Genomic DNA, 18,484 nt, shown 5'->3' on the forward strand with positions numbered 1-18,484 from the left:
GATAACCCAGTCACAAAAGAACAGACATAATATGCAGACACTGATAAATGCATACTAGTCCCCGGAAAGCTCTGAACACCCCAGAAACAACTTGCAGGCCATATGAAGCTCAAGAATAACAAATGCCAAATAGTGAAAGCCTCAGTCCTTCTTAGGAAAAAAAATAAGTGTATAGCACCTCCTCTGAGTGTGGTAAATTTAGTCCTTAAATCATTAATAATCTAAGAGCCAGAAATATAGCCCTGTGGCAATTTTTAGTATTTAAAAATTATTATGTTTAATCTTTACACACCAAGAAAACTCTGACTGTTTCCATGTTACATTTTGTTCTACATGTACTTTATGCTTTTGGTAACTAGTGGGTTTCAATGCATGCTATCAAACCTCTAAAATAATTGCCATAATGCTTTGAAAAATCTGTACATGTATCTCTTTTCTTTAAATAAAGTTGTAAAAAATAAAACCAAACTTGGTAAAATATCCAACTTTGTCTGCAAAGCCTCTTTTTTAAAGATAATCCAAAATTACTTTATCAATTACATTTATATTACAATATGGCTGGATAGATACTTTATCTGTTAGGAGCAAAGGTTGCCTTTTCTGAAGACTTTGTTTTCAGTCCCAGTACATGATGATAGACCAAGTATACATGTAACTCTACATCCAGGGTATGAATAACATGTATTTCATATACATACATGCAGAACAAAACTTCATACACATCCAACTAATAAAAATTTTGTGGATGCTGACTAGACACGTTTATGCTTACAACCAAAGTCTTTAGTATAGTTATCTGATATTTCAAAATATTGGAAGTGAGACATGGCCCATACATATTTGTCTTTAAATATGAATTTGTTAAATTTTAGGAAAGAAATACCTTATGGTACATTATTTTTTGAATAATATAGTAAAGTGACTTCCAAGTTAGATCAGCAACTTTTTGAGCTCAAACCATGATGTAAGCAAGCACAGCTGTGGTTGTGTTTTACTGGCATGGGCTTTTCATTGAGATGCATTTCCCTTCTGTTCAGCTTATGCTGCACACTCATTCAATAAAAAATTTGCAAGAATTCAGACAGAAAATTTCAACCACATGTAATCCCTTTACATGTTCTGTTTGATCGGTAGGTTAGCTCTTGGGAGTACTGATTTTTTATATAGAATTGGGAGTGAATGAAGGAAACATGAAATCTCATGGATCCCATGTACAATGATAAAAATCTACAGAATGAAAACAAAGATAGTAAAACAAAAAGGTAGGCAAGACTAGACCTAGGCACAGCAGAGAAGATAGACTCTAGCCATCTTTCTCTTCTAAGCACTGAAAAGTTGTATTTTACATATTCTTTTAATCTTCTTAAGAGAAATCAAGCAAACGATTTGACAATGATTTGATCATTTATGCTTGCAATATACTCTTTTCATATTAAATCCACTGAAGTTAATGTTAAGAACATAGTACTACCAAAGTATAGTAATTAAGTCGTGACAGCTATTCTATTATGAAGTACATTTAACAATTATTGTCATGAGTTAGATTAATTGCACATCATTTAAGTAGCACTGGCTGAGATTTTATCAATCTTGTTTACTGTTAAAATTTTAAAGTTTTTGACTCTATAGTTCTATATCTATACATTAAATAAAAATATTTTAAGAGTTTTACTTCATTATTAATATTTTCTTTGTTTTATAGTACAATTTATAAATTTTGAAGTTATACAAAACATTAACCACATACTATAATATCACATGAAGAAAATTCCGGTTTGTAAATTCTTAATACACATGTCTTGGCAGTGTTACTGAGGTTTGTGAATGTTTTGTATATTAAAAAGTAGTTAAGAGGGTGATTGATAAAGGTTTAATTTGTTACAAGCACATTTTCCTGGAAAGTGCAGACCCCTTGATGTCATTGACAGTAGAGAAGGGGTAGGGGCAAGTCACTTGTTCAGAAAGAAGAAAGAGAACTAAGTGATTAAGATTGAGCAAGATTAAATATTGATTTAATTCCAGTTTTGTATTTTTCCATCTAACATCATTTTACAAAATTTAGTATCTTCAAAGTAAGAAGAATATATTGCATATTTTGCATAAAATTTTTAACATGTGTTTTATTTGCTTAAATTCACATAAACTTTACATTTGAATTTCAGAGCCTGCATTAATATGTAGAAAAGGCTTCAATATTTCGAGGAAACAGTTTTGAAGTTTCAACATGTCATATGACACAAGGTCTATTATGTTTATAGAATCCAAAATTTAATATTTCAATACTTTAAACTGTAGCATTTCTGTATTTGTTCAAATATATAAAGAGGCTAAGATATAATTGTTATTATATATATATATATATATATATATATATATATATATATACATATATATATATATATATATATATAATTGCCAAAATGCTTTGAAAAATCTGTACATGTATCTCTTTTCTTTAAATAAAGTTGTAATATAACAATTATATCTTAGGTGTTTTTATATGGCATTACCTTTCTCATAAAATTTCATTACTAAAACTCACTTGGTCCTTAAGCTATAATTTTAATATATGCATTGAATGCTAGGTCACTTACAGAAATGAAATTTATAGGTTATGTACTAATATCAAATGATTATGTATTGATATATAAATTTAAAATATATCTAAAGATATGCAATCAGATCACATTAAATTATATATAATGACACATTAGTCATTGTCTTATTTTTTGTTGTTCTTTGTTTTACCAAATGCACTGGTAACTAGATAACAAACATCAAATATTTGTGAGTGCTTTGCAATTGTTGCTAAGTAATACGTAATATATGCATGTATATACATATATATATCTTCAATGTATATAATTTATACATATGCACATACATATTGGTACATACATCTGCATATAATATATGTTACTGGTTCATTTTCACTACTCTACCCTGTGACTTTTATATGTAATATCTACAATAGCTAAATGTTTTTTAGTCATGGAATTATCTAAGAGAATCATATTTGCTTCCTGGGGATATAGCAATTCTCTTGTATTATACAATTGTATTTACTGAGGCTTAAATCTATATATGTCTTTAAGAAACTATTTTAACAATATATCCATATTAGAGCACAGAATAAACAAGAGAAGTTATGTAATAACCTGGTTACTATCTGCACTCACAGCAGGGAATTAGCTATCCACTGGCTTACTTTCATTTATCAATATTCAATGGACAAGTTAAACACTTAAGTTTTGGAAAACAAAATATACCTTTTCTACTAACAACAGAACACAATTTTACATGAGTTAGATGTTTAGTACCACTAGGCTTTGACTTATGCATTTTTATTTTCAAGTTATTAAAATACAATAGATAATTGTAGTTTTAACCTACTTTTTGCTTTTGATTAAAAGAAAAGTCTTCTCCCAATAAAACCAAGAACTCTGTTCAACCTTCTTTTCTACTTTTTAGTTCTCGAAAAAAATAAAGGGTTCCAAAGTTTACACATGGGCCAGGAGTTGTAAAGTAACTAATTACTTTAGTTACTGTGATAATACATTGAGGACCTGCATAAACATCTGCTGAAATAAACATATGTCTTCTAAAGATGGAGAGAGTTAGAGCATGAATTTGTGAGTTTTATTTCCTATTGGCATTCTGTTAATGAATAAAAGATAACGCTCAGACAATATTGTAATAGAAAACATTCTATTAAATTATTACCCCAATTTCATATTCTATATTAGAAATTCTTTTATACCAAATATTTTTGTGTAAAAATTGTCACATCTTAATGTGAAATTATTTTAGTTTTGGACATTTTCTTTTGTATGTTTTACCACATACAAGTATAAAATGAATTTTTATGACAAACAGCCTGAGAAATATGCAATGAACCAAGATCTGTGCAAAGGGACAGATATAGAATAAATTATCAAATATCTATTTAAGAAGATATAGTTTTTTAAATTCATAAATTTAGCATATTGATCAAATCAATTTTAACATTTTCAGTGATTTTTTTTTTATCTTACTGAAAGAAAGTCTACACATATATTTTGTAGTTTAAACCTCAGCTACACATTTTTTGCTATGAGGAAAAATTCTTCAAGCATTTACCTAAATATAAGAAATAAATAGTTGGTTTGGGTGGTTAAGAAAAATTTCAGATTTTGCTAAAGTATTGAAAATATACTAATTATTATTTGTTAACTGTGGTTTTAAGAAAATATTTAAAAATACAGACAACAAAAAACAAGACAGACATAATCTTCTATACAAGCTATTTCAAGATGTTTTTAGACAAGTTCCACATAGAAGAACATTTTAAATTGCAATTCACACTATAAACTGAAAGTATGATATTCATAATGTTTCAATTGAGCTAATGACTTTTATGTCTTCAAAAGTAGCTTGTGCCTTGTGTGCGAGTTTAGTAGTGTTGAGGTTTTAGTCAGTGGTGCTAAGTACCAGTGGTAAATAAAATCAGAGAGGCAGGATATCAGTACAGTAAGTTCAATCTGACCTTTCAACTCACTGAAAAAAAATATAGATAAAAGAAATATTAAGTGAAAACACTTGTTAAGTATAAACATAGGGTGAAATATTGATAAACATACTCCATCATACCAAATGTATGGGATAACAAAAAGTCAAATAATATGGGCTTAGGCTTAATAACAAAAATATAATAAAATGAAATAAAATATAAAGCTTGAACAAATAGAGTGTATCAGTACATGTTAGACTAGGAAAATGAAAAGTCAGTAAATACATAGGGTGTGTAAATGGGAGAACTAAGGAAGAATAATGATTACAGACACTGGTGCTTGCATGATATCACAGGTGGAAGGTGATATGAACCTTTGCAGAAAATGATACTTTAGGGAGATATAAAGGTTAGTATTCTCTAGGTTTCACTGTACTTGCTATATTGATGGGATGAAATGAACAAGACATAGGTAATTAGTACCCCTGTTGAAATTAGAATAAAATGAACATTCTATTTATTAAGTTGTTTATGTGTTTTCCCAATGCTCATGGACATTTCTTGCCTACACAAGAATATGATTATACAATTTGCCCCTAACTGAAAATTTCATAAAATGTTTGAGTGACATATTATATATTAAAGATATATAAAAGAAAACTAATATTAAATAAAAACTAGGGGAAAGTCTAATACAGTTGATTATTTCTATTGATAGTGATGATAATTATATTATTAGTTGTAGATTAAGTGGGTGAAAAGGGTAATAGATATGAAAAGAGCAAAGATTCCCAATGTAAAAGACTAGTAAATATCTTCAACAAAATTAAAGAAAAAAAAATCCCTAACCTAAAGAAAGTACTGATCATGAACACACAAGAAACTTACAGAACTCCAAGGAGATTAGAAAAGAAGATAAATAACTACCTACCATTAGAAAGTATTCAAAACACCAAATGCAATAAACAAAGAAAGAATATTCAAAGCAGTAAGGGGAAAAGGTCAAGTCACAAATAAAGGCATACCTAAAACAATTACACCAGATTTCTCACCATAGACTCTGAAAGCCAGAAGTTGCTGGGCAGATGCCACCCAGGCCTTAAGAGAACACAAATGCCAGCCAAACCTACTATATACAGCAAATCTCTGAATTACCATAAACAGAGAAATTCCATGAAAAAACCAAATTTATACAATCTTTTTGCAGAAATCCAGCCCTACAAAGGATAATAGATGGGAAAGTCCAACAAAAAAGGAAAAATACACCCTAAAAAAAGCAATAAAGAATCTTCTTTCAACTAACCATAAAGAAGACAGCCACACAAACATAATTCCATATCTAACAATAAAAATATCAGGAAACAACAATCATTGATCCTTAATAACTCTTTAAATCAATGGACACAATTCCCACATAAAAACACATAGACTAACAGACTGGATACATAAAAAAGGCCAACATTTTACTGCACACAGAAATCACAGCTAAGTGATGAGAACAGATTAAAAGGGTGCAAAAAAATTTCCAAGCAAATGGTTTCAAGAAACAATCAACAACAGCCCTTCTACTATCTAGTAAAATATAGTTTCAACCAAAAGTTATCAAAGAAGATAAGGAATGACACTTCACACTCATCAAAGAAAAAAAAATTCACCAAGATGAACTTTAAATTCTGCATATCTATGCAAGGGCACCTACCTTCATAAAAGAAATCTTATTAAGCTCAAAGCACACAGTGTTCCCTACTCTCATCAATAGACAGATCATGGAAACAGAAACTAAACAGAGACACAGTGAAATGAACAGAAATTATGATCCAAATAGATTTAACAGACATCTATAGAACATTTCATCCTAAAACAAACAAACAAAAAAAAAAAACCTTCTTCTCAGCACCTCATGGTGATTCTACAAAATTGACCATATTTTATGATCCAAAATAGGCCTCACCAGATAGAAGAATAGTGAAATAATCTTGTGCATCCTGTCAGATCATCATGGACTAAGATTAGCCTTCAATAACACCAAAAATAACAGAAAGCCCACATACACATGGAAGCTGAACAACACTCCACTCAATGATAAATTGGTCAAGAAAGTAAGAAATTAAAGACTTTTTAGAATTTTTGGTGCCAATTTAAATAGTTTTATTATTCCATATTACTTGTTTTGGGTCCCAGTGGAACAATGCTATACCCTCTACTTTGACTGGCTTAATCCACTTCTTCAATGGTGGGGCCTGAAGAAGCACCACCAGATGGAGGAGCTCCACCACCAGGGAAGCCACTGGGAATTCCTCCAGGCATGCCACCAGCACTCTGGTACAGCTCAGTAATGATAGGATTGCAGAATTTCTCCAGTTCTTCCTGCTGATGCTCAAATTCTTCCTTCTCTGTAGTCTAGTTCTTATCCACCAGCTGATGACTTCATTACACTTGTCAAGAATCTTCTGTTTGTCCTCATCATTAATCTTGCCTTGAAGTTTCTCATCTTCAACAGTTGCTTTCATGTTGAAGGGGTAAGACTTCAGTGAATTCTTAGAGGAAACCTTATCTCTCTGCTTCTCATCCTCAGCCTTGTACTTCTTAGCTTCTTGGACCATGCGCTCAATATCCTCCTTACTCAAGCGGCCCTTGTCATTGGTGATGGTGATCTTGTTCTCCTTTCCTCTGCTCTTATCTACAGCAGAAACATTGAGGATGCCATTGGCATCAATGTCAAAAGTAACCTCAATCAGAGGTACCCCACAGGGTGCTGGAGGTATGCCTGTGAGCTCAAACCTTCCAAGCAGGTTGTTGTCCTTGGTCATGGCCCTTTTACCTTCATACACCTGGATGAGTACACCGGGCTGGTTGTCAGAGTAGGTGGTGAAAGTCTGTATCTGCTTGGTGGGAATGGTGGTATTTTACTTGATGAGGACAGTCATGACTCCACCAGCAGTCTCAATACCAAGGGAAAGAGGAGTGACATCCAAGAGCAGCAGATCCTGAACATTCTAAGACTTGTCTCCAGATAGAATGGCTGCCTGGACAGCTGCACCATAGGCAAGAGCTTCATCTGGGTTAATGCTCTAATTTAGTTCTTTTCCATTGAAGAAGTCTTGCAGAAGTTTCTGAATCTTAGGGATTCTGTTAGAACCACCCACCAAGACAATATCATGGATCTATTGTCTATCTTGTCTAGTTTGGCATCTTGAAGGGCCTTTTCCACAGTGTCCAGGGTGCCACGGAACAGGTCAGCATTCAACTCCTTAAATCGAGCACGGGTAATGGAGGTATAGAAGTCAATTCCCTCATAGAGAGAATCAATCTCAATACTGGCCTGGGTGCTGGAGGAAAGTGTGTGCTTTACCTGCTCACAGATGTCCTTCTTGTGCTTCCGCTTAAATTCAGCAATGAAATGGTTGACCATGCGGTTGTCAAAGTCTTCTCCACCCAGCTGTTGATTTGACTTCAAAAATTCCATCCTCAATACTGAGGATTGACACATCAAAAGTGCAACCTCCCAAGTCAAAAATCAACACATTCCTTTCAGCGAGAACCTTCTTATCTTAACCTTAAGCAATAGCAGCAGCGGTTGGTTCATTGATAATTCTAAGTACATTGAGGCCAGCAATAGTTCCAGCATCTTTTGTTGCCTGCCCCTGAGAGTTATTGAAGTAAGCTGGCACTGTGATCACAGCTTTGGTAACAGTCTTTCCAAGGTAAGCTTCTGCAAGTTCCTTCATGTTTGTCAGAACCATAGAGGAAACTTCCTCTGGGTAGAAACTTTTTGTCTCCCCCTTGTATTCGACTTGGACCTTGGGCCTGCCTGCATCATTCACCACCATGAAGGGCCAGTGCTTCACATCAGACTGAACAACAGCATCATCAAACCTACGTCCAATCAGACGTTTGGCATCAGAAACTGTGTTGGTGGAGTTCATTGCAACCTGGTCCTTGGCTGCATCCCCAATTAATCTTTCTGTGTCAATGAAAGCAACATAGCTCAGTGTGATGCAGTTACCCTGGTCATTGGCAATGATTTCCACCTTCCCATGCTGGAAGACACCCACACAAGAGTAGGTGGTGCCAAGATCAATGCCAACTGCAGGTCCCTTAGACATGGTTGCTTGTGTGTAGGCCCGACTGTGCTGATGGCAAGAGTTCACAAATACCTGAGAGCTGGCTCCGCGTTCAATGAGTGACTTTTTAAAATTTAATGAAAAAGGAGGTACCACATACCCAAGCTTATGGGACACACAATGAAAGCAGTGATAAGAAGAAAACTCATAGCTCTGAGTGCCTCCAAATTGAATCTGGAGAGAGCACACACTAGCAGGTTTATACCACAAGTTAAAGCTCTAGAACAAAAGGAGTCAAATTTACCCAAGAGGACAAGATAGCTGGAAATAATCACACTCAGGGATGAAATCAGCCACATGGAAACAAAAAGAAAAAAAAAAAGTCAACAAAACCAGGAAACCAGGAGCTTGCTCTGTGACAAAATCAACAAGATAAACAAAAGAGCAAGCAAACAAAACCTGCCTAACTAGAGGGCAGAGAGAGTATCCAAGTTAACTAATTCAGAAACGAAAAGGGAGAAATAACAACAAAAAGTAAGGAAATTCAAGGAATCATCAGAACTGGCTACAAAATCCTCTATTTAAAAAAAACCTGTGTAATATGCAGGAAATGGACTAGTTTTCAGACAGATATCAGGTACCAAAGTTAAATGAGGATCAGATAAACTATCGGAATAGTCCTGTAACCACTAAAGAAATAGAAGCAGTCATCAAAATTCTCCCCACCCAAAATATAAAGCCCAGGACCAGATTGTTTAGTGCAGAATACTATCAGACCTTCTTAGAAGACTTAATACCAAATACGCCCCAAATTATTTCACAAAATAGAAACAAAAAAAAACCACTACCCAATTTCTTCTGTGAAGCCACAATTATGTTCACAACTAAGCTACACAAAGACCCAAGAAAGAAAACTTCAGACCAATTTCTCTTATTAATATTGATGCAAATAGACTCAATAAAATTCTCATAAAAGCAAATCCAAGAACATATCAAAATGATCATCCATCATGATTAATTAGATTTCATCCCAGCGATGAAGGGAAGGTTGGTTCAATATAAAGAAATTCATCAAAGTAATCCACTATGTAAACAAACTCAAAAGAAAAACCACATGATCTTCTCATTAGATGATGAAAAATATTTGCCAAATTAAACACCTCTTCATGTAAAAAGTCTTGGAAAGTTCAGAAATTCTAGACCCATACCTAACCATAGTAAAAGCAATATACAGGATACCAGTAGCCAAAACACAAATAAATGGAATAAAACTTAAAGTAATCCCACTAAAATCAGGCACTAGACTAGGCTGCTTACTCTCCCCCTTCCTATTCAATATAATACTGGAAGTTCTGGCCAGAGCAATTGGACAACAAAGGGAGGTGAACAAAATACAAGTTGGAAAGGAAGAAGTCAAAATATCACTAATTACAGAAGATATAATAGTATACTTAAACCACACAAAAACATTCCACCTGATTAAAAATAAAACATCAGCAAACTTGCTGGATATAAAATTATCTCAAACAAATCAGTAATCTTTCTTTATTCAAAGGATAAACAAGCTGGGAACTAAATTAAAGAAAGGACACCCTTCAGAACAGTTTTACATAATATAAAATACCTTGGTTTGAGTCTAGGTAAGAAGTGAAAGATTTATATGATATGAACTTCAAGTCTGTGAAGAAAGAAATTCAAGAAAATGTCAGAATATAGAAAGATCTCCCATGCTCATGGATTGGCATGATTAATATATTAAAAATGACCATCCTGCCTAAAGCAAGCTACAGAATCAATACAATCCTCATCAAAATTCTAACTTAGTTATTCAGAGTTAGAAAGAAGAATTTGAAAATTAATTTAAAATAACAAAAACCTAGGATAGAAAAAAATAATAATAAAAATATCTCTACCATAAAAAACCTTGTGGGGAAGCGACAATCTTTGACTTCAAGCTGTATAACTGAGCAATAGTCATAAAAATTCTATGGCATTGTACAGAGACAGGAAGGTAGAACAGGGGAATAGAATTGCAAACCCAGAAATGAACCCACACATTTATGGTCACTTTATCTTTGTCAAAGAAGCTAAAAGAACCCAATGGGAAAAAGGACAGCATTTAAAAAAAAAAATGCTGCTGATTCAACTAGCAGTCAGCATGTAGAAAAATGCACATCAATCCTTTCTTGTAGCCCTGTACAAAGTTCAAGTCTATGTAGATCAAGGACCTTCACATAAAAAGAGATACACTTGAACTTATAGGAGAAAAATAGGTTAGATCCTTGAAATCATGGAGACTGGGTTAAATTTCCTGAACAGAACACTAATGGCTTATATTCTAAGATCAAGTATTGAAAAATGGGACCTCATAAATTGTAAAGCTTCTGGAAAAGAAAGAACTCTGTCATTTGGACAAAACAGCAACCAAAATAATTGGAAAAGATCTTTGTAAACCTTACATCAAATAGAGAGCTAATATCCAATATATAAAAAGAACTCAAGAAGTTATACTCTACAGAATCCAATAATCCTCTTAAAAATAGAGTACAGAGCTAACAAAGAATTCTTAACTAAGGAATATTAAATGGCTGGGAAGCACCTAAAGAAATGCTCAGTATTCCTTGTTATTAGGAAAATGTAAACCAAAACATCCCTAGGATTCCACCTCATGCCAGTCAGAATGGCTAAGATCAAAAACTCAGGGGAAAGCAGATGCTGGCATGTATGTGGAGAAAAAGGAACACTACTCCACTGTTGGTTGGGTTGTAGGCTAGTACAACCACTCTGGGAAACACTCTGGCAGTACCTCAGAAAAGTGGACATAGTATTACCTGAAGACCCACCTATACAACACCTGGGCATATACTCAATAGAAGCTACAACATCTAACAAAGACACTTGTTCCACCATATTCATAGCATCTTATTTATAATAGCCAGAATCTGGAAAGAACCCAGATTTCCTTCAACAGAAAAGATCACAGTTTCCTTTTACAGAAACTGTGGTACATTTACACAATGAAGTACCACTCAGCTATTAAAAACAATGATCTCATTACATTTCTAGGCAGATGGATGGAACTTGAAGTTATTTTCCTGAGTAAGGTAACTCAGTCCCAAAAGAACACTCATGGTATGTACTCATTGATAAGCAGATACTAGCCGAAAAGACTCAGAATATCCATGAAACAATTCACAGAAATTATGAAGCTCATACAAAAGAAGGCAAGAAGGTGGATACCTAAGTTCTTCTTATAAGGGAGAGCAAAACACTCAAGGGAGGAAATAACTAACAGATAGAGGAGCAGGGATTAGAGAAATGATTACACAGAGACTGCCTCACTTTGGGATCCGTCCCATATATAGCCACTAAATTCATGTACTATTGCTGATGCCAAGTAGCGCTTACTGGCAAGAACCTGATATGAATGCCTTCTCAGAGGATCTGACAGGGCCATACTGATATAGAGGAGGATGCTTGCAGCTAACCATCATACTGAACATGGGGACCCCAATGAAGCAGGTAGAAAAAGGATTGAAGGAACTGAAAAGGTCTGCAACTCCATTGGAAGAACAAAATTATCAACTCACCAAACCTATCACAGCACCCAGGGACTAAAACACCAACCAGTGAATTTTTCATGAAGAGACTCATGGTTCCAGGTGCATATGCAGCAGAGAATAGCATTGTCTAGTATCAATGAGAGGAGAGGCCTTTGGTCCAGTGAAGACTTGTTTTCCCAGTGTAGGTTAATCCTAAGGCATTGAACTGGGAGATGGTTTTTGGGAGAGGGATCACTTCATATAGGTAATGGGAGGGGAAGTGGGGATACGATTGGGGGAAAGGGGATAACATCTGAAATGTAAGTATAAAGAATATCCAATTTTAAAAATGGAAATATGTATATTTAATCATTTGTATGTAATGTAATCAATAAGAAATGAAATAATATATGTTAGTCTAATCTTCCAAATTTTAAAAAGAGATCATGAAACCGATTTAATAATACACAGCACAGTAAATATTTTTATAAGAGGCAGATGTGTTAGTAACATGAGCAGTGAACATACTTATCATGAAGGTCCTATTGATGTGTAGTTTAAAAGAAGAAAGACAGTTGAGAAAACAAGCTTGTCACTCTTCACAGACATAATTTGTGGGGAGATATGTCTTCAAAGTTGTGAAAAAATCAATCTGGATTCTTGGTTTTTTTTTTTTTTTTTTTTTTTTTTTTGAAATTTCTTTGCGTCCTTTGTTTTTTCATTTGTTTTGTTTTGTATGCTAAGTATCAAACATAGGCATTACAAATGTTAACAAAGCTGTCACTTTTCTATTAGATATATTTCCTGGACTAGACAAATGAAAGCTATTTTAAAATCTACTACCTTTTTCTTTCTTTCTGGAATTAATGTTTACCATAACCTTTCTCCTGTAGCAACCAGTTTAACCACAGGAGGCACTTGTGAACACTCAGTGTCCAGAAAGTGTTTTGTTTGTAAATAATGACATTACTCTAGAGTATAACGTTAAGGGAAGAATTTTATAACTTCAAGTCAATAAAATGGCAAACATAAAATATAAAAAAAATCTTCAAACATTATGTCTCAGATAGTTTTTAAAAAGATATTACAAATACTCAAATAAAATTAATATATTAAGTACTACAAGTATGCACTCATAGGTAATTGGATATTAGCCCAAAAGCTCAGATTTTCCTAGGTACAAGCCACAGACCAAATAAAATCCAGAAGATGAAAGACCAAGAGTGGATAATTCAGTTCTTCTTAGAAGGCATAACAAAATATCCATAGGAGTAAATACAGAGACAATGTTTGGAGCAGAGACTGAAGGAAAGGTCATCCAAAAATTGCCACACCCAGGGATTCATTCCATATGCAGCCAACAAACACAGAGAATATTGTGGATGCCAAGAAGTGCATGCTGATTGGTGCCAGGTATAGTTGCCTCCTAAGAGGTTTTGCCAGATCATGACAAATACAAAGTCAGATGCTCTCAACCAACCATTGGACTGAGACTGGGGTCCCCAATGGAGGAGTGAGAAAAAGGACTGAAGGAGCTAAAGGAGTTTGCAACCCCATAGAAAGAACAACAATATCAATCAAAAAGAATCCCCAATGTTCCTAGTCACTAAACCACCATATAGTGGTTTAGTATGTATAGTACACATGGAGGGACCCATGTCTCTAGCCCTATATGTAACAAAGAATGTCCTAACTGGGCATCAAGGAGAGGAGAGGCCCTTGGCTCTGTGAAGGCTCAATGCCCTAATGTGGGGGAAAGCCATGGTGGGGAGTTGGGTGGGAAAGGATGGGTGGGTGGGGAAACACTCTAGTAGAGGCAGGGGTGGGAGGTGGAATAGGGAGATTACAGAGGTGAAATCTGTAAAGGGGATAACATTTGAAATGCAACTAACCATTGGTCTGAACTCAGGGATCACAATGAGGTTGCTAAAGAAAGGATCTAAGGAGCTGAAAGGGGTTGTCATCTCATGGGAAGATAACATTTTCAACCAACCAAACCCTCCAAAACTCCCATGGATTAAAACAACCTTTGTGCACACTTTGGGAGACAGATTGACCCAATTGCATATGTAGCTGAAGATAGCAGTGTCTGGCATCAATGTGAGAAGAGACTTTTGTTCCAGAGAGGGCATGTTTTCCCAATGTAGGGAAATCACAAGGCAATGAGGTGAAGAGGGGGATCAGAAGGGAGTGCACCTTTGTGAAGGTAAATGAAGGGGGAGGGTGAATGGGAGCAGGGTAGCATAAAGGGATAACATCTCTATTCTAAATACAGAGTATCTAATTTAAAAAAAATATTCAACAAAAATTTAAAAACAAAACAAATAAAAGAAATTAACATATTAGGTACTATATTATAATATAACCAAAGAACACTAATGTGAAATTTACTTTATGAAAATGTATTGATGAAAGCATCTAAAACATTTATTATATCCAAGGATGTAATTTTATACATCAGGAATTCATACTTGGTAGTAAAAGAAATGGAAAATGAATTAGCATATATCAAAAAGAGCAAGTATAAAGCAACTGAATTAAACCATTTTAATTGAAAATACACTGTTTTACAAATACTATATTTTGGCCAGGATTATTCCCCTTCTACAAACTCCTAACAGATACTCTCTGTCTACATCCATACCTTTTCTTTCTCTCATTAAAAAAAAAAAAAACTTTCAAAGAAATAATAATTAAATAATATAGAATAAAACAAATAATAGAACAACATAAAGAAATAAACAACAAAATGGAACCAGTAAATACATATAAATATATAATAAATATATATTTACATACAAAGCCATACATATTTACACAGAAAACACATAAAAACACAAAATTGAAAAACATTGTTGAAAAAAAAAAGCCCATACAACATATTGTGAATCAAACAAATTCCAAAGGTACCATGGAGCTAATTTTATTTTGGCATCTAGTTCTGGGCATGTAGCCTGCCTTACAGTACAGTTTTTATTCTCATGGAGAAGCCACTGAAAAATTTAATTCTTCCCTTTATGAGATGAAAGAGAACTTCCTGGTGAGGAATGGAGACCTGTTTCTATTTTCAGTCTAATAACTTGGACCCCATCTAGTTTAATTTTCTGCATGCTCTGTGAATGATGCTGCAGTGTCTGAATGTCCATGTGTATGCCTCCTCTGTCTAGATGACTTTGTTTCCTCTCATTACAGACTCTTTACTGCAACATTATTTTCACTGCACCTTCATTATTGCTACTGTTATGAATTGGAGTCTAGATATTTTTACAGATATAGGTTTACCAAAGGGCTCAAGACCTTTAGCTTTAGAAGTCCTGTTATGAATGAAATATAGTATTCCTTTCCCCCATAGGTAGTGAGACTATCTAATCTCAGGTTCTGGTCACTCTAGTAGTGTTGGGTATGGTTTCCATCTCATAGAGTGGACCTTAAATTCAATCACATAGCAGTTGGTTACACACACACCATTTGTACCACTGCTATACAAACACATATTGCACTGGTGTCTGCAGGCAGGCCACCATTGTACATAGAATGGATTGTAGCTAGTTTGATGATTACTTTTCTCTTTTGGTAACTTTCAGTACCCAGAACACCAATTAGTAGGAGTGAGATCTCTAATTAGGCACCAGCTCAACTTATTGTTGTTCAGTGAGTTATGTAGCTATTGAAGTCAATGACAGGAACCTGCCATCAGTTGTTGGAGACCAACTAATATTAACTTTGGCAATAGCCAGGTTGTGGGCCCATGAGCCCACTTTATCTGACTACTTGATTACATGTAACAATTTTCCAGATCTGATGTCTGTGGATTGATGTTAAGGTGATAACTTATTGGATATTGGAGAGGTAATTGGTGAAAGGGTAGGAAAATGGAACATGAGCAGAAATTGTGAGGGAAAAATCAAAATGGAACTGGAGAAAGCAGACCTTGATCCTGATGGCCGTAATTGTTGATAGGTAAACATAAACATTCTTAAGGGATTCTATAGGCCTTTTTATGTCTTATAGAAGGGCAGTTTGTATCTTTTTCCATTGAATTTAGTCTTATCATGTAGAGGGTTTGTGGATTAAGAATTTAATGTATAAACCTACTGGGATTTAGTCAGGTTTGTGCCAGGTGGTTGGGTAAAGAAACTCGCAGGGGCGGACATATCTACCCTGGAGAGAAGCAACAGGGCTGGCAGAGTGAATGGACTGGGAAGGGTATTGCCTAGAGAAGGCCACTGGTGGACTGGCTTTGCACTCGGACCTATGCTAGAGCAGCATGTGCAGACTGAGACCATGAGAGACAATAAAGTGATAAGCATCTTTCTGATATTTGCTGCAACAGATGTCTTCATTTGGCCGTGAAAAAAATTACAGAAAATCTGGAAGAATTGGAGGAGGAGAACGACCCTATAAGAAAACCAGCAGTCTCAATTAACCTGGACCCCTGTGATTTCTCAGACAATGATCCACCAACCAGGCAGTATACATTAGCTGATATGAGGCCACCAACACGTATACAGTCAGAGAAGATACACCTAACCCTAGAGTAACTTGGGGCCTCAGAGGGTGAGTAGGTCTGGTTGGGGTACGTTGGGGACATCCTCTTGGAGACAGAGAAGGTAGAGGATATGGAACAGCCAAAGAGAGGACAGGAAGGGGGATAAAGTTTGGACTGTATAAAAAGACTGAAGAATAAATAAAATAAAAAAGATAAAGCATTAAAAACAAAAATAATTGTTCAAATTAATCTCCATCTTTTTGGTGTTTGATGATTCTGTTTAGATGACCTTCATATATGAATATGATTTAGAAACCTTTTAGTATTTTAGGGGTCCATAATATCCTTCAAAATTCCCTTAGTTTCCTACCTTAGCATTATATTTCCTCATGTTCTCAATTTGAACCTCTTCTTAGCTCCCTCCAAGTTCATTTGTATCTACATATTCTATTTCCTCTTCATAGAAAGATAATTCTTTTTTGTCTTAGTCCCTTAATCAGGCCCAAACTACAGAACTTTAAATTAGTATTAGAAATAGTTAAAAAAATGTATAAGCCAAGTGTATATTCACTAAATTGTAAAAGTGAATCATTAAACTTAAAGTTTTATCAACAAAGTATAGCACTAAAATAAAATTTGCTCAGTTTAACATAGTCAAATAAATCTTAGAAGGTGGTTTAAAATTAATCTAGAATACAGCACAGATAGGATATTAAGGTTAATAAAATATGATTAGTATATATGTTGATTGCTTAATTAGTACAATATAGGACACAGTGATATATTAACAGAAAAAAATGGATTCAATATCACAGAGGAATTTAAGTAGAGCTAATAAGACATAAAAACAGCTTTCAGAAGACTGGACATTTGTTATAGGGAACAAGTGATATCAGTATAAATGCTATGTAGGAAACAAAAAATAATTTAAAATATGTAAATTAGTGTCAAGTATATTAGAAAGAGTAAAATAGGACCATCTATGGCAAGATATTGTTTTAATTGATTTTAGATTTCTTATTAATCTAGCAGACAAAATTTCACACTGGGAGAAGTATTCAAAGCACAAAGGAAAATGAATGGCTGAGCTCCATTGTGTATGGGAATAAAAAAGGTGTTGCATTGAAGAGTGACATGGAGAAAGATGAGAGTAGGAGAGGGCAGGGAGTTTTGTTATAGTATGTCAGACAGGAAAGCAGAAGTGTCCACAGGGAGGTGGTTAAGCAGGTTTTTACTCCATTCTAGGATTTACCTTTGCCTAAATAACCCTGCACTACTTTGCAGCACCAATGGATAGCAGAGGAAATTCGAGGCTTCTGAGTGTAACCATGATGGGGTGTGAAATTATAAAAGCATAGGGCATTTATTTGTTCCAGAATCAAAAACTGTCACCCAAACTTGTTCTTAATCATTGTTTATATGATTAATATAAGGATGGTAAGGCACAGTGAACTGTTTTATGGCATGGAAATTTTTATTAAAAGGATATGTTAAGATGTTTTATAAAATCAAGTTAATGATATGAAGGAATAAACAAGAACACAGAGAGAGAACGAGAAAGAGCAAGAGGGAGGGCTGGCGGGAGAAAGAGAGGAGGAGGAGAAGAAGGCATTCAGCTCAGAGAGAAGAAATGAGTAACACTAAATTCATAAACATAAAATAGCAGATATAACAAAAGCAAGTTTAAAACAAATGAATAAACAACTTGAAGATCAAAATCAGACTAATTAATTACACAAGAGAAAAAACAAAGATCATGCATAACAGAATCATGTGCTGACAGATTGTAGATTTGTTATATACCCAAATGATGCAATGAAACACAAAGGGAACCCGACAGTGTTATGGCAAATGAATGGCTGAGCTGGAACTGCAAGTGCAAATAAGGAGTCACACTGGA

General features: G+C 34.5%; 1 pseudogene across 1 annotated transcript; it reads right to left on the reverse strand.

Annotated features, from left to right (window-relative positions):
- Positions 1-6,703: 6,703 nt before the first annotated feature.
- On the reverse strand, positions 6,704-8,595 carry LOC308420727 (heat shock cognate 71 kDa protein-like; annotated as a pseudogene). The gene has a single exon. The product of its transcript is annotated as a heat shock cognate 71 kDa protein-like (transcript).
- Positions 8,596-18,484: the final 9,889 nt, after the last annotated feature.

This window comes from Micromys minutus (assembly GCF_963924665.1).
Source record: "Micromys minutus genome assembly, chromosome: 5".
NCBI classification, from domain to species: domain Eukaryota; kingdom Metazoa; phylum Chordata; class Mammalia; order Rodentia; family Muridae; genus Micromys; species Micromys minutus.